This window comes from Limulus polyphemus, unplaced genomic scaffold (genome assembly GCF_000517525.1).
Source record: "Limulus polyphemus unplaced genomic scaffold, Limulus_polyphemus-2.1.2 Scaffold807, whole genome shotgun sequence".
Classification (NCBI taxonomy): Eukaryota; Metazoa; Arthropoda; class Merostomata; order Xiphosura; family Limulidae; genus Limulus; species Limulus polyphemus.
The window spans coordinates 314,078-332,935 of record NW_013666417.1 but is presented as its reverse complement, the minus strand read 5'-3'; the positions used below and the strand labels follow the sequence as shown (position 1 = coordinate 332,935).

Sequence of the window (18,858 nt, the reverse complement as noted above, 5' to 3'; positions counted from 1 at the left end):
AAGTAGGAAAGATGTGGACACGATGATGTAAAGTAGATTTACTAAAGTGGAAAGAATAGTGGTACACGATAATGTAAAAGTAGATTTACTAAAGTGGAAAGATGTGGACACGATAATGTAAAAGTAGATTTTACTAAAGTGGAAAGATGTGGACACGATGATGTAAAAGTAGATTTTACTAAAGTGGAAAGATGTGGACACGATAATGTAAAAGTAGATTTTACTAAAGTGGAAAGATGTGGACACGATAATGTAAAAGTAGATTTTACTAAAGTGGAAAGATGTGGACACGATAATGTAAAAGTGGATTTTACTAAAGTGGAAAGATGTGGACACGATGATGTAAAAGTAGATTTTACCCAAGTGGAAAGATGCGGACACAACGATGTCAAAAACACATAAATTCATCATATTGCTCATAGCATAAGATGCAAGTTATGCGTTAGGACATATACTGTGCCTTTAGAGTAATAGCACAATAGCACTTCAATTGACGCCATTTGTTTTCTTTCTTATATATATATATATGTATATATGCTGTTGTAAAGACTTAATTGTTCAGCTTACATAGAAGCTACTTTCTGAAATTATAGTCTATACAGTGGTGCCAAAAATAATTCATCAAATATTATTTTTAATGGTAAATTTTGCCTTTAATTAATTTCCTTTTTTGTTGACTAAGATTTGGTTTGTTTCGGATATTCGTACAAAACTATATAAAGGCTATCTGCGTTAACCATTCCAAATTTTGAATTGATATACTAAAGGAAAGTTAGCTAACCAATAGGAAACCCACCAACTCTGTGGCTGTTCTAATCGAATAGCGGGATTTACCTGTCACTCTTATAATACACCAGCGGCCCTAAAGTACGGATCACGATTTTCCTTGCAGTTACAATATGCAAAACATAGACCCCAAATATACACAGACTGGTTTGCTAACCACTAGATCAACCTTGACCATTGTTTATTACACAATAAGTAGACATTTCGTATCTCTGTCCTTTTTTGTACTAAAGACTGGCTTTTTTGAGATCTAGTCCTGTGTAGTATTTACAAACCGTTTTATAACACTATAAAACAGCTAAGTTTAACGTATTTCTAGTTGGTTCATTATCTTTCAAAATATTTTTCAATCATCGTAATCTAATAGTAGCTATTTTAAATTTTCCCAACAGTTCACCATAATTAACCTTAACATTCGTTAAATGCATTAGACTACAGCAGTCTAAACTTGTGAGTAATCACATTTACTAAAATATTTGAAAGATTTTTAAAAGTATCTCAGTACGGGTAGTTGGTCCAAACTTCCAGCCTGAAGCCACACTATGTAACATTCCTCTTTCGCCTGTGTATAGGCCGTTTTCTTCGAGCTTTTTTTTTCTGACGAGTTTCTAATAAAATGAATCTATCTAATTATGTGTGTCCTAGATATTTCTTTTAATTTTTCTTTGCAAAATTAATTTAACTTAAATCAGTCATCAGTTCTTCATATGTCGATTCCATAATTTTCGTGTTTTACAGTGCAAATCCTTCATAATTTGTCTTTTTGCGTAATAAATACGTGCTTATTTATTTATGTATTGTAAGGCTATTTCCTTGTTAGAATTGCAAATGTCTTTAGATTAACTATACGATACATTTCTCTATACGTTCTATAAATTACTGAATCGCAAAGCAAATAACTTTTTATTTCTAAAATTATCCGATAAAGATAGTTTTTTTTGTTTTTTTTTTAAGAAAACCACATTGGGCTATCTGGACTGAAAGCGTTGCAAGACCGTAGACAAGGAGAGAAACTACATTAAAAAACATTAAGAATACAACAAGGAGTTTGGCTGTTTGAGAGTGTGAAAAGGAATACTCACTGCAACACTATATTCATCAAATGTGTTCGAGTAACAAGAATAACAAAACAGGATTGGACATTTTTTCAAATATACTTTATGCGATTTAAAAATATTAATCAAAATAAGTGGCTAAAACAGATGAAACGACTTCTAAATGTTTTATGTATATTGAAGAGATCAGTCGAGATGAATAAGTGAAATAAGCATTGATATAAAATAAGACTGATTATTAATATTTAAACTGATATCTTACTAGAGAAAAATATTTTTATTGATGATGATAATTTCCAGGAAAGACCTTAAGTAACACACTTCTTTATAAAATTAAAAGCTAGATAAAATAAATGTTTAAAATCCTTAACGATGATGCAAACTAAATTTAGAAGAATATGATTTAGACATTAGTGTTGTCAATTAACATTCCTCCCCAAAGATAGTCTTGTGTGGGCTGTAACATAATTGACAGTCATAGCGATATAGACATAACAACTTTTGTTTGTTTGTTTTTTTGAATTTTGCGCATAGCCGTCCCTAATTTAGCAGTGATAGACAAAATTAAAAACAGTTAGTACATACCACCTACCGCTAACTCTTAGGCTACTTTTTAACAACAAATTATATGATTAACTGTACATTATAACATTCCCACGGCTGAAAGGGCGAGCTTACTCGGTGATGGGATTCGATTCCACAACCCTCAGATAGGGGTCGAGCGCCCTAACCACTAACCCATGCCAGAACACAAACTAGGAGGGGGTTTTTAATTCAAACTTGTGTTTATTAACATACAGTGTTATGTTGTGAAGTCACATTTTTATGACGAGTTTGGACCCTTCAGGAGTAGCACTAGGCGGAAATGAATCGTTCTACATCTTAGGTAGTTTTCAAAGTTCTTACTTTTATGCAGTGTTTGAATTTTATTTTTTGTCATGAAATGCCTTAAAGTACAAATATTATTATAAGTATGTAGACTATATACAATACAACGCAAAGGGACGCCAATCGGGCAACATAACTTGTTTTATTTAGTTAATTTACAATGATTCATTTTTGTTGTTATTGTTGTTTTTTGTTTTTTGTCTCTGCTTGTTTTTCACCCTACCCCTATTGGCTCAGCAGCAAGTCTGAGGAGTTTCGATATTCGCGGTTGTCACAGACAGATTGCCCATTGTGTAGCTTTGTGCTTCAAAACAAACAAACAAATGCGTTGTTTACGACTTGAACTTGTGATGTAACCATTAAAACACCAGATTTCTATTCCACAGAACTCAAGTGGTGTTGCTTTTACCGTTTTAAGTATTATGAATATTCGAAAATATGGTAATTATCAGAGCATAAGTAACACAAAGTAAGACTAGTACGTCAAGTAATACATTATACACTAATATATAAAATTATAATGTTTCATGTATTTGCGTTATGTTCTACCAAGGGATTGCAATTAAATATACATATAGAAATGAAAATGTTTAACTTTGATATTTTGGTAGTTAATATTTCTATTGTAATCGGCACCTTATACACTATATGAGCTAAACTAACAGGTCAAATACCCCCCATAGGAATCAAACATAGCTCTCCCTAATTTAGAACTGATAACCAGAGGGAGTGCAACCAGTCAACAACTTCATCTGGGTATTCTTAACCAAATGTCAGATCATTTTCTGTCCGAACTCTGATAAAGCTTGACATTACAATTTTCAGTTGATCGAAAATATTGATTTTAAAACTTAACTTAAAGAGAGCTGCTAAGGAATGGTCACTGATACTGGAAATGTCCAGTATAAGTATGCGCGCAAATATGCGACTGAATTTACTGGCCTGTTTATCTTCATTATTGGAAAATCAATCAAAGGATAGTTGTTAAAATAATAGTTTGTAAACCACATTTGCCGCGATACATATCTGCACTCAAATGAAAGTCTGATGATATTTAATAATCCAAACATTCAAATATAAGAAAAGACAAAACACATGTAAGATTTGTGATTTTTTCGACTATCTACTTCTGCTCATTAAATAAAAAGTTATATTACGTTTGGAATCTCCAGTTTTGAAAATAATAAAACAAATATACCTAAAAAATATCATGTGTAATTCATCACTATTCCTCTCTATTTCCGTAAATAGCACTGGTTATACAGATGATTGAATCTATCATATTAAAGTTACGTGGCAAACATAACTGATTTAACATCGAGGAGGAACGCATGTATCAGAACTACATCTTTATAATGTCTGGCGTTACGTAGTTAGTGTGATACCACCGAAAATTGATCGCTTTTGTGAAGGGTGTATAACAACCCATTCCGATGGAAAATATTTAAACACTCGGATCATAAATACATGCTTATATAGTATTTATTGGAATTTTATGTCCTTTTAGCTCTCTATTTAGTAACCTAAATTAATCTAGGCAAGTAAATAATGTTTAACATATAACAGTGCTATGCTGATGAGACTTGAATACGTGAAAAAAGTCCACAGCAGAGGAATATATCAGGTTTTACATCACAGATTACACTTTCAATTTTACTTTTGGTGGAAACAAAATATTCCAAGACGGAGATATATTTTATACGTAATACCATTAGAAAACAGAGATATTGATCAAACTATGGCAATAGGACAATTCTGAAAGAGACCTACAACAAGTTGTACTTCAGTCTTGTAACAGATGATAATACATGAACACAAAGGTCAGTTGCCGAAACCGTCCACGTGCCCCAGGAAACAGTACATAAGATATTATAGAAGGACCGCCATCAAGAAAAGCGGCAAAAGTCACGTGCACGCAAGTTGCTTCTTCTACATACCCAGTCACCCCGTCTCAAGCAAGCAAGTGCAGAATTAAACAGGTATGTACGTGTGTAGATATGGTTTTTATATATATATAATATGTGTGTTTAACGCAACGAAATCTCAAATAACGGGCAACTTTAAATTCCTGCGCACTGCCATTATTCTGTAGACAACACTACCTCAGAAACTGTACAAGAGTGTGAGCACTCAATATCCTACAGCCAGCAAGACCTCACAAACTATACACAAATACGGACACCTAATATCCTACAGCCAACATGCCCTCACATACTGTACAAGATAATGCAGGCACCTACTGTCCTACAGAAAGATATTCTATCCAAATCGTTTTTAATCTCTTCTAGTGCTCAATAAATAATAATCTAAGCAACCAGTTTACGCACCACAGTCTGTACTTCTGTGTTTTTATAAGGGAGAACATAATGCTAATATAATAGTAAGTTGACAAACAACGATTTATAAACATAATGAAATGGTTCCATGTTGGGAATCATACTACGTGTTTCGACAGAACATTGTAGTATATTTCCCAAAATGAAACCACTTCATTATGCTTATAAATCGTTGTTTGTCAATTTACTATTACTTTTCTTCTGAAACCCATGTAATACAGTTTCTCCTACCATCCTAGAGATTCGCGTTTATTCTTATTTATAGCACAATGGTTACAGACACCATAACGCAAAATAAATTTACCACAGTAATTTAAAGAGGAACAAAAACGCAATATTATATTATTCTACGGTAATATAATATTTTTGCAGTTTTTACAATACAATGTCTCCTAACATACTATATTTTTTCGGCTATATTGTAGAGAATATGTTTTCACAATCCTAAGAAAACAATATAATAACTTCTACTTCCACAAAAATAACAAACACACTTCTGCTATATTACAGAACAAATTGTCTAATTTAAAGTTTTAGGAAAAGACACTATTTACTAGTACCCTGCAGACAACACAATCTCTTACCGGATTACAGCAAAATCTTGTCTCTTCTATAGATAAATACAGGCTACTTCTATGCTTCATAAAACAGTCCTTCCTACTAATACACGTAAAACTGAGTCTCTCCTACACACAACAGAGTATTTCCCATTATACTATTTTCTACGTAACACTACTTTTTCACTTATACACAATACCTTTATTCTCCTGCTGTTATAAAAACATTAATGCTCTGCTCCTGTTTTAATAACAACAACCGTTCCTACTATTGCAAGAAAAACTCCTTATTTTACAAACAACTCAGTTTCCTTACTCTCTTATTTGAAAGACGGTTTATCCTACTATTTTTAGATAACACGGCCTATTTTCTATCCCACTTACAATATCAATTCTATTAATAAAATACGACTAAGTGGTTTGTCCTATTAAACTACAGAGTATTCACTCACTTCTTACACTCGATAGATCCAGAGTAAAGCAGCTTAACAACAATGCTACACACATATAAATTTTCATGTGCTACCTCATGGCTTGCTACCCATACGTAAAAGAAAATCCTAAGAGTAATAAAAAATCCGAGACTTGAGTGAAATAAAAAATCTTGGAAACATGTTTGACATTTTCATCAAACAGATGGTGTATCAGCTGGAGTCTATATTTATGTGTCACATGTTTGGGGTTTAGAAAGCCGTCTATCCAGAGATGAATTGAAATAACTGCATCACGTGTGTATTGGTGAATAGACATCTCAGCATCCTTCTTTTTTTTGAATGTATGTTAAAATATACTTAAAACAAGTAATTTCTGAAAGATTTCAATAAGTGTTAGATGGATGTTTTTCTAGATACTCCTGTAATCACTTTATTTTTTAATTCATCTGTTTATTTCTCCAATGCCTGTATATTTAATCAAATATATGTTCATATAAGTTTATTTATCTAGTTGAATAATTAATTCAAGAGTATGCGTTTATTAAATGCAGATGCAGAAAATGAAACACTAACAGAAATATTCACCTGATTAGTGTTATTTGTACCTTTCCATCAATTTATCTAATTGTCTACCTATGCATGTGACCAAAGAGATAATTCTCTATAGGAATTGTTTCTTCACATACGTTTTTTTTATTATTAGATGCCTAGAAGGGCAATTTTATAACAGACTTAGAGAATCCTTATCATCTTGTGAAGTATATCTATGACGTCGGACGTAGGTGTTAATCCTAATCGAGATGTTGCTTTTTTCATATTTTATAGTTATGACAAAGCTATAGGAATATGACCGGCTATCGCCTTCTATAGTTTTCAACTACTGACCAAATTGAAGGCGTTCAATCAGTGGCACCCCACCACCAAGGCTAAGGGATTGAGCTTCACCCTTTTTTCTTTTTTCCATACAGTCGTGGTAGGTATTTCTCATAACACATAACACTTAAACTGCGGAGAATATTTTAAGGTATTGCACGGTCTCAGTTCGCCAGCCTCGAAGTATAAAGGTCTACCACAGGGCCAACCCACGCTTTCTAATTTAGGTACAAAACCATTTGTATTGTTGTAAATTATAGCTTAAAATACCCATTTTATCTATCACTGTCTTTCTGAGACCCTAAAGCTAGGACAAGCATTAAAATTGTCACATAGGATAAAATATTTTTACTAAGGTTTCGTACAACATATAAATAACGATTTCCAGACTTTTGCCTGACACTTTTTTCGTACTAGAACAGTATGTTTACCTTTTTGCTCAGTAGTGAGTTTTTTTCTTACATCGAAACATTTTGTAGCGTGATTTCCACTGTGGCATGCAATTCACTCAAGATGCAAAATGCCATAAACTGACAAATTATATATTCTTTCCAACATAAACTACGACACATTTTCGATAATATGAGATTGGGTCCAATAATGATGCCTTTTTTCCATTATTTTTAATCTTTTAATATAACATGTTTTATATAACAACGATTACCGTTTCTTAACACATTAATGAGTTTCTGTAGAACTTTAAATTTTATTTTTTAATAAAATGCAAATAGCTTGTTAAAAAATACAGTTTAATAAATGTAAAAATAGTTAAATATGCTCTGAAAATCAGGTTATATTCAAAATTAAACTACTTTTAAATACACAACATTTTAAGGTGCGTAGTAACTATCTTTATAACTTGGACCTATCGAAAATCCTATCTATTAATTTAAAACGTATGCAATTTCTGAAAAAATATTTACTTGTTTTGTTTTTAATTATGCACAAAGCTACACAAAGGCTATCTGTGCTCTGCCCACCACGGGTATCGAAACCCGGTTTTTAGCGTTGTAAGTCCGCAGACATACTGCTGTGCCACTGGGGGCCAAATATTTACTTCAACATATCTATCATATCATTATTATTGTAAAACAATGAAGAAGGTATGCTGCTGTAATTAGTTAATAAATAATGTTGTTACTTGCTATACTACATTGTTTCGCGATCAGTATTGGTGATAGCAAAATATGTGAATAACGGAATCAAAAAAGAAAACCGTCTGCCGGCTTACTTTGTTATAATATAAATTTTGGATCACTCTCAAAGGAACATGAAATTATAAAATCAATGTAGTATTCCTCATGTTTCAAAATTTGTTATATATATGAGGGCTGGGCATAAAGATATGTATAAATAGAATTGGCTAAAAGTTGGAAATGTTTGAATTTAAATTACACAAAAATAATAATTTGTAAAATGCTTCTTAATTATTTTTCATATATTTCATTAATCTTCTGATTTGCGATGACAAAACATATGATTTCAATGATGCAAAATGGATTTGAGTTTATATTCAAAGCATGAATGATTTCAGTGTTAAAACATACAACCACAGAAGTTAATTTCTCATTTTCATTATGTGGTAGAGTTATTGAAGGCATGTCAAAGGAACTAGATTGAAACCTTTTAGAAACACCTTGTATATGTAAATATCACCGTTTGTCTTTCACATTAGAATTTTTGTTGTCAGTGCTAATACCATCACATGTCTTTCAAATTAGATTTTTTGACAGAATTAATATGGTGATTTGTCTTTTTCAATGAAATTTTTGTTGTGAGAATAAGTGTCAACTGTTTTTCAAATTAATTTTTTTTGTTGTCAAAATTAACGCAGTCGGTTTTATTTGATATAAAAAGTTTTTTCTCAGAACTAATACTGTATTTTGTCTTCCAAATTATAATGTTTGTTCTCAGAATTAGTACATTTGTATTTGAACTTAAAATTTTTGTTGTCAGAGGTAATAACACCATTTGTATTTCACATTTGTTCTCTAATGTTATCGTTTATCTTTATTCTCAGAATTAATATTTTATTTTCTCTGTCAAATTAAATTTTCTTGTTATTAGAATTAAAGATATTGTTTTTATTTTCCATTCGAATTTTTTGTTGTAAGAATTAATATTGACCTTTGTCTTTCTCATTCAAATCGTTATATCTAAACTAAGACCATCGTTTGTATTTAACATTAAATATTTTATTGTAAGAGATAATACCATCGTCTATATTTAAAATTTTTTCCAGAATTTACACCCTGGTTTAAAATTTAAGTTAGATTTTTTTTTCTCAAAATTACTGTCGTTTCTTGTCTTTAATATTAGATTTTTTATTCTCAGAATCAATAGCATTACTTGAATTTCAAATAATAATTTTTTCTTAGAAGTGATACAATCGTTTCGTTTTTAAATCATAATATTTTTGTTAGAATTAATAACGTCACTTATATCCGAAATTATAATTTTTGTTCTCAAAATTATACCGTCAGTTTGTCATTAATATTAGAAGTTTTGTTCTTAAAATTAATACCTTCATTTGTCTTTCAAATTAAAATTTTTGTTGTTAGAAATAACAAAGTTGTCTATTGAGACTCAAATTACAATGCATTATAAAAATCATGTTTTTGTTTGTTATTAAGCTCAAACCTACATTATTTTAGTGTTATAAGCCCTCAGACGTAGGGGTCTTCAAAATTAATATATTTTTTTCCAAATTAGATTTTTTTGTTCTCAGAATTAACACCATTCCTTATTTTTGAAATTAAATTTTTTGTTCTGATAATTAGTGTCATTGTTTGTAATTCAAGTTAGTATTTATATTCTCAAAATTAATAGCATGATTTATCTATAATAATATAATTTTTCTCTGAGAACTAATACTGTCATTTGTCTTTCTTATTAAACTTTTTATTTTCAATATTAATACTTCATTTGTTTCTCAAATTAGATTTTTTGTTCTCAGAATTAATATTGTTATTGTTATTCAAATTAAGTTTTTTATTCTCAAAATGAATGCTGTCACTGTTCCTTCCACCTACACGTCCTCCGGTGGCTCAGCTGTAAGTCTATAAGCTTATCACAGCAAATGTTGGGCTTCCATACTTTACTCTTAACAACAAACAAACAACTCCATCTACAGTTCTTTTGAGAATTCATGTTGTGATTTGACTTTCAATTTAAAAGTTTTGTTCTCAGAATTGGTACCATTGTTTTGATTTCAAATTACATTTTCTTTATTCTCATAACTAGTGATATACTACTGTCGTTTGAAATTAGAAAATTTGTTTTCAAAATTAATACCAACTTTTGTAATACTACAATATTTTTGACAGGTGATGCAATCGTTTTTGTTTAAGTTAGTAAGTTTTGTTCACAGAATTAATACCGTCCTATGTCTTCCACATTACAACTTGTTTGTCAGAAATAATTTCTTCATATATTTTTCAATTTAGAACTTTTCTTGTCACAAATAATACTGCTGTTTATATTACAAATATTTTTTTTGTGTGCATTCATATACAAAACCATCGTTTTTCTTTTTAATTATAATTTTTATTTTCTGATTTCATACCTCTAATTATCCTTCAAATTACAATTTTTGTTCAGATTTGATACCAGTGTTCGTCTTTCAAGTTTAAACTTTCATACTCAGAATTAATGTGGTAATTTTTCGTTCACATTAGAATTATGGTTGTATTAAGTAATAATGCTGTTTGTCTGTGAAATGAGAATTTGTGTCCTCAGTATTGATACTGCCGCTTGTCTTCTGAAAAGTAATGTAATTATTTGTATTTTAAATTAAGATTTTTGTTCTCATACTTAATATCGAAATTTATATCTGAAATAAAAATGTATATGTTCTCAGAAGTAATATCAATGTTTATGTTTCACATTGTAATTTTTCTCTGAGAACTAATACTCTTTTCTCTGTTATCATGTTACAATTTTATTCTAAAAATTAATACAATTGTTTGTTATTGAGAGCACAATGTGTGTTCTCAGAATTAATAACAGCCCTTGTCCTTAGTGCTACAATTTTGGTCAGAATTAATATGGTAATTGGTTTTTCAAATTAATTAACATGATTGTTTACCTTTCAAATTAGAATATTTGTTGTCAGAATTAATAATGTTCTTTATATTTCATATTAATATTTTTGTCAACATAACACCATTGTTTGTCTTTTAAATCTGGATTTTACCTCAGAATATATCTCATTGTTTATCTTTCAAATTAGTTTCTATTATCAGAAGTAATACTTTTGCTTATCTTTCACGTTAGAATTTTTGTTCTCAGAAATAATATTATCATTTATCCTTCAAATTAAGATTTTTTTATAATCAGAGTTAAAATTTTGTTTAACTTTAACATAGAATTTTTTCATTATAATTAACTTTATAGTTTGTTTGATTGTTTTCATAAATTGTCTTCTCAATCAAATAGTTATTCTCAGAATTATTGCCCGTATTTGTCTTTTGAATTATTTGTTTTATCTCAGAGCAAATATTCTCATTGGCTTTCAAATTAGATTATATTCTCGGAATTAATTATTTATATCTCTAATTATAATTTTTGTTTCCAGATATAATGTTATTGTTTTTTAAGTTAACAGTTTTTGTTCTCATTATTGATACCGTTAACCTTATTTGAAATTATATTTTTTCTTTCTCATATAGTACCGTCGTTTCTCTTTTATATTATATTTTTGTTGTTAGAAATAATATAGTTGTTTATAATTTCTTTACTCTGGTTTAATATCTTTATTAACCCTCTAATATAAAATTTTTGTTTTCAGAATTATCATCAATATTTACCTTTCATATTAATTTCTTTTTTTGCTCTCAGAAATAATAATGCATTTTGTCTTTTAGTTTAAAATGTTTATTGCCAGGAATAACGCTGTTTCTTATATTAAGAAAAGTGAATCTCTGTGGATCAGTGGTACGTTTGTGGGCTTATAATACTTAAAATATTGTTTAAGTATCTACAATGGGTAAAGCACATAGAGCCATTGAGTAGTTTTGTTCTTAACAGTAAAAAAAAATTAAAGTTATACTTTTTTTTGTCATATATAATATCATGTTTGTCTTTTAATTTAGAATTTCTTTGTCATAATTAATGCTGTCTTTTGTGTTTAATATTAACATTTTTGTTTTCAAAACTAAAACTGTCATTTGTTTTTGGAATGAAAAAATTTCTTGTAATAATTAAACTAATATAATTGTGTATTTTTTGAAACTAGAATTGGTTTGGTCAGAATTAATACCATAAGTTATATTTCAAATTATAATTAAGTTTTCAAATATTATATCAACATTTCTCTTTAAAATTAGAATTTTTGTTCCCACTGTATTGCCACTTATCTTTCAAATTATAATTTTTGCTCAAATAAATAATGTAAGAAGTTATATATTAGAAGTTAACAATAAATATAAAATGCCAATGTTTCTTGTAGGTTCCTTGACAAATTGGTGAAGAAAACCATCTTGAACAGTTTCCGAAACCTTTCTCTCATATGATTTGACTGTAGCATCTCCCGATACATATGCCTGAAATTAAAATCACTCAGAATTACGACCTTATTAGCAGCTTAAATCTTAATATCACTGTAACGTTTCTTACTAATCTCATATCAGTATCATCTGGGTGGTCTGTATCAAATTCCCACTAAAAGCCTTTTTCCTTTATATCCGCTAATATACATCTTTTGTTTTTAGAATTAATGCCATCACTTATAATTCAAGTTATAATTTTTGTTTTATTTTAACATAGAAATTTTGTTTTCAAAAGTAATGACGTCATTTTTTCTTTCATACTGCTGTTAGAAATAATATCGTTGTTTATCTTTCAAATTCCAATTTTTTTTCTCAGAATCAATACATTTGTTTAGCCTTCGAATTTCAATTTTTATTGTTAGACTTAATTGTTTTGTAATTTTGCACAAAGTTACACGAGGGCTATCTGCGCTATTCAACATGATCCACCGCCAACTCTTGGAGTAATTTTTACCAATGAATAGTGGGCTTGACCATTACATTATAACTACCCCACGGATGATAGGGCGAGTATGTTTGGTGTGTATGTTTGGCATTGTAATATTTAGACTACTTGTGGATTTTCACGCTATAAATCGGGTTTTAATAACCGTGTTGGGCAGTGCACAGATACTTCTCTAAGTAGCTTTCTGCTTATCAACAAACAAGTGCATTCTCAGAATGAATACCTTCATTTGTCTTGTACATTATATATTTTGCTCTGTGTACTAACAGCCTCATTCGTCTTTCAAACTAATTTGTTTTTTAAACTAGAATTTGTATTCTTAGAATTAATGCAATCGTTTGTGTTTCTTACCATTTTTCTCTTTAGAATTAATGCCACAAATTGTATTTAAAATTAAACTTTTTCCTCTCAGAATTAATACTGTTTCTTTGTATCTCATATTAAAATTTCTATTGCAAGAAATAATACCATTCTTTGTTCTTCATGTTAAAATACAAAGTCAGACTTAATTGCTTTCGAATTACACCTTTGTTATTAGAATTAATACCATCATTTGTTTTTCAAATTATAATTATTGCTTTTAGAACTAATCAGTTGTTCTTGTTTTTCACCCTATTTTTTATCTTTGTTTTAAGAATTAATGTTGTCCTTTGTATTAATGCTTTCGTTTGCATTTCAAATTAAAATAATCATCCTCAGAATTAATATCGTTGTTTGACTTTAAAATTATAATTTTTGTTATAAGAATAAGAATTGCTTTTTCAGAAACAATACCATCGTTTTTCCTTGAAATAAGAATCCTAATTGTCAGAATTTATACCACGTAAAGTTTTCCTTTATTTTTTTTTCATAATTAATACTGATTATATGTGAAATTAAAGCTTTTGGTCTCAGAATTAACATCGTTGATTGCTCTTCAAATTACAATATTTATTGTGAGGATTAATACTGTCACTTTTTTTTTCAAGTTAACTTCATATTACCAGCGTATATATTATCGTTTGCCTTTAAAATTAGAACTTTTTTATTAAGATTAATACTATTGTTTACCTTTAAAGTTACATTTTTGTCATCAGAACTAACAATGTTGTTTTCCTTTTAGATTTGATTTTGTTCTCAGAGTTAATACAGTCGTTTATCCCTCAAATTAAAAAAAAAATGTTGTTATCAGAATTAATACCATCTCTTATCTTCCACATTACAACTTGTTTGTCAGAGCTAATTGTTTTATAGGTTTGTCAATTTACATTTTTGGTCAGAATTAGTATCGTATTTATACTTCAAATCATACTTTTTGTTTTCAGATTTAAGACAATCGTTGTGTCTTTTAAACTTTAATTTTTCTTGTTAGAAATAACATCATTCTTTGTGTTTTAAAGTATAAGCTTTGTTCTCAGGCTTAATATATTTATTCATTCTTTTTATTTTCAAAATTATTACCAAAGTTTATCTTTTATATTAATATATGTTTGCTCTCAGAAATAATAACATACTTTCAATTTAAAATTTGTGTTGTAAGAATTAAGAATGCTGTTAATATCAAAAAGTGAATCTCTTTGGATCATTGGTAAGTTTGTGGGCTTATAATACTAAAAATTGGAAGTTTTGAATACATAATTGTTACATGAGTTTTTGATTTAATTTAACATTTTATTTATTTCTATTTAGAGTATATCATCTCAAAAATACTGATGTCATGTTGCTAAAATAAACATGAAAAAATAATATAACAAAGGATAATGGATTCTAGCCACCTCAGCAAATTAGTAAACTTTAAAACAAAATTTTCAAAACAGTGCCTGGCTACCACTAATGTGGATTTGTATTATCAGAAACTGAAACATATAAAAATGAAACGCGACCTTAACATCTGGAGATGTGAATGCCTAAAATACTTTTTCTAAGTCTTGTTCTTTGATTATCCAATTTGAACAGTATAGTTATGATTATTTTACAAAAACAGTAATTTATCACGTTAGAATGTTATTAAACTGAAGTCATGAGACGTCATAAAACCGATGCAAATATAAAGTACATTCGGGTGTTTCCAGAATACGATTTTTATGAGGAAAATAAGAACATCCACAACGAAATAGATTTAAGTAAATAGGGTTACTACATTAATAAGTATAATGAGATAACCTGTACGTTATAAATCCTGATAACATATTTACTGATACTTTTAAATATACACTTTTTTTTTCAAATGAGGAGTGGTCGAGCGTCGCCCTGTTATTAGCGTATTAGATTGGCCGTCACATTATAATACCTTCATGTCTGAAGGGCGAGCATACTCGATGCCAGGTTTCGATCCTGCAAATTGCGAATCGAGCACTTTAACCATCATCTCTCGCCAGGCCCTCATTTAAGAAAAAGGGCTCATTGTTTCGTGGTTCGCGCCCCGTACTACCAATGAAAATATTTAACAAAAATTAGCTCGGCACTTTACAGTTTTGGGTATGTTATGAGAATGATGGGTGTTGTTGATTATCTGCCTTCTCTCTAGTCTATCACTTGAAAATTAAGGACTGCTAGCTTTGCGCGAAATTCAAAAAATAAAACTAATAAGAGGTGTTTTTCATTCACTTGTAGCGTTACTACCCTGTTGAAATATGTTCTATTGTTTAATGTTAGGTTTACTTAAAATGGGCCTTATGAACTTAAAACGTTTATAGTTATAAATGAGAATTTTAATTAAAATGCATATATATATATACGACATTAAAATATAAATTATATGAACTCATAACTATTCTAGGTCTATTTTAATCCTTTCACAGCTTTCTAAGTTTAATGATGGATTTTATTTGTTTGTTACGAGATGATTTGGTAGACGCACAAAAAGACGTAGAATTGTTAAACCATTGAATATCACCCAGTATCTTTGCTTGTCCAAGTAACAGCCATTGTGATGTCAAGTATATTTTAGTGGAAAGAGCAAAAATATATTCACCCCAAGAATAAACATTTAACGTTTTCTTATATTTATTTGACTTCTGTTAAATCAAGGAAAACTGATATTTTGAACACTGAGTATGCTTCCCGTTATTAAGTATAATACGACTTTCTCTGAGGTCAATTGTTAGAAGGTCTGATTAAGAATCACGTCGTTTGTTGAAAATAAAGATGCTGTTGATTATCTAGTACATGACGTTTAACTTATTTTATATTAATGATATGTTCAAGATATCCTGAAACATTGTTCGTTTATGAATAAATATATCCAAAACTCGTACAGCGATAATTTAAAAAAATCGAAAACCTTGCATTTTTTCAGGATAGTATGATGATTTCATGTGAAAAATCTCGAGAGCACTTATTCCATACAAAATAAAAGGATGTTCAATATATTTGTAACACTATACTTCATGAATATGATCCTAAGTACATTTGAGATCGCATCTTCAATAGCAATTGCCTTAACAAAAAATCCAGCAAATATCAATTACAAAGACCAACCAATAAAGTGTTATCTCTCTCGATAAAACCATTCTCCTCGTACTATCTTTTAAAGAAATGTTTCCTTATGAATAAAATCATAACTACCATTCACAGAATAGTACTTGTGTTAAAAAGTGCGGTGTTTCAAAAAGTTTTTGTATCAATTTAGACTGTGCATAATTGAGTGATTAATTAATTTAAAGACGGCTCCTCAGTGGCTCAGCGATACCTCTAAGGCCTTATAATGCTAAAAACCTGGTTTCGGTGCCTCTGGTGAACAACAGAAATAGACAGTTGTGTAGTTTTTTATTTAACAACAGCAAACAAACAAACATCTAAAGATAGTAGATGCTCAATAGCATACCAGGGCTTATCCTGAAGTTATCAATTACTGTCCAGAACATCGATCGTATAAATAGCATATTTTTTAGCAATATTCATAGTAAATCTAAGTATAATCGCTATACGTATTTTTTCTTATTTATAAAAAATATTCAGAGAAAGACATTATAAGTGACAAGGCTTTCTCCAAACACTAAAATTTTCTTTAACATATTAAAAGCATGCTTTTCTATTCAGTTTCAAGGTTCTATAGATCTCTCAGATTTGCAGTGATACTATCGTAAACTGAAACGCGTCTGTATCTGACAGCTTGACAACTCTATACAGAAGTAATCTGATGCACAATGAACGTTTTGTTCTCGGAGATAGGGAAAAATATAAAAAAATAGTTTTCTAGACCACATGTGACAAAGTAATATTGTAAAGCTCATAAGTTGAGAATTTAAAAAATATAAAGGCAGAGCTAGAAGGATAATCTCATACGAAATATTTCAGAGCTAGACAAATAATCCCGTTTCAAATAGGTTTTCATAAATCACTACCAACTATATGCGAATAATGTTTGATACAATGAATAGAACTTCTATATTGAATTTCAAAATATACATAAACATGTAGCAGTAAAATAAAACGAGTAAATATTAAATTAACCTTATAAAATAAACCTTACGACTAAATAGACGAATAATTTGGGCAGTAGTTGCAACACAGAACTGTGATCTGGAAGGTTCAATAAAACTGAAAAATGAAACAATTAAGAAAATATCTAAACATGGGTTTGTTTGTTTGTCAATTGAGACAATTTAGATAAGGCTGAAGCTCTAAATTTTCCCATACAATTTACTGGATCTAAATTACGTATGGTCTGAGAGAGAACGAGTTGAATTACGTCTCATAACTTTGATGTTTAATAGCATTTGGAAGTTTTAAATGCTTGTTATTGTAATGGATCCATGATGGGGAAACCGAAGTTTAATAATTAAGGTGAAGACGGTTGATAAAACAAAACATTTTATTTACATGGTTCGAACGTTTCGAATAACTTATTTCATCTTCAGCGAAATCTGAAAATTTTGTTACAAAGATGATTATTATTACTAAAATTATAATACAATAAAATAATCATTAGTTTACTTAGTTATTAAGAAAAGTGATAAAGTGTTTCATCCGCCAATTTACAATAACAGCAGAATCCGGCCAAGAATAACTACAAGACTTCTTGTATCTAAAGGTATTTGAACTGAGAGCTCGTTTTGTGAGAAAATGAACAGGCTGAATAAACTTTATTTTTAATAAACGAAAATCTTTATTCACAAAAAGAATACTCAAAATTAGTATCCACGTATGACAATAGACAGTTCTCACTCGCAGTTAAGTCTTGAAGTCTATCTTCTCGCAACATAGATTACCTCAACACAAAATTCTGAACGAACTCTAGAGGGTCTTCTCCCTACAAAACCAGGAGCACACTGATACTCGTGGATTTCAAACAATAATTTGCTTTCTTTGTTCAACAGGCAACGTTACTTGTGACCTCTGTTCTCTAACAGCTAACCAATCTAATTGATGTCGAAGTCCGGCCAGCAAAGGATTATCCTAGCTGTTGCGAGTTTTAACCCAGGCTCAAAATATACTGAAATATCCCTACTAGCAGGAGAAGTCATCTATCTAATTAACAAAGGGTTAGTGCGACTAGAACAAGATAATGTTAAAGGAAACTAAATAATCAATAACTTAAGAAAATATTATACCAGTATAGATGGAGGAAGAGATAGCATGCATGCATACCACACTTTCAACAATAAAACTTCACCTCGCATCTGCAATCATTTCTCAAGAGCTGGAAGATATATATATATATATATTGGACATAGACGCTAAGACAGTACAAATATTTATAACTCATTTTTTATATATATCTATTATATATATGACAAATATAAATGGATTTCAGGCTCAATTTGTATTTGGCAGTGTTTTTTATTTGCTTTCTTCTAGTGAACTCTTGAAGTACCATTAACGTAAGCATAAAATAATTATACTGACTTATTACAAAAATAAACATAATTATTATGTTGCGAATATCAAATCTTACTATTCGTACGTATTTATAGAGTCTGACGCTATTTATATCTATAACCACCAAACCAAA

At 29.7% G+C, this 18,858-nt stretch overlaps 1 protein-coding gene across 3 annotated transcripts in view; it reads left to right on the top strand.

Annotated features, from left to right (window-relative positions):
* LOC106460640 (octopamine receptor beta-2R-like) overlaps positions 1–18,858 on the top strand; it is a 100,003-nt gene that overhangs the window by 43,672 nt on the left and 37,473 nt on the right. Inside the window, exons 3-4 of one of the 3 annotated variants that reach the window (XM_022387409.1) lie at positions 6,882–7,029; positions 12,379–12,634. The exons of 1 other annotated variant lie outside the window; for it this stretch is intronic. The gene's annotated coding sequence lies outside the window, so the exon portion shown is untranslated. Of the gene's footprint in view, positions 1–1,740; positions 2,406–6,881; positions 7,030–12,378; positions 12,635–18,858 lie in introns of those variants that run through there. One more of the 3 variants, XM_013920365.2, reaches the window with a different exon arrangement.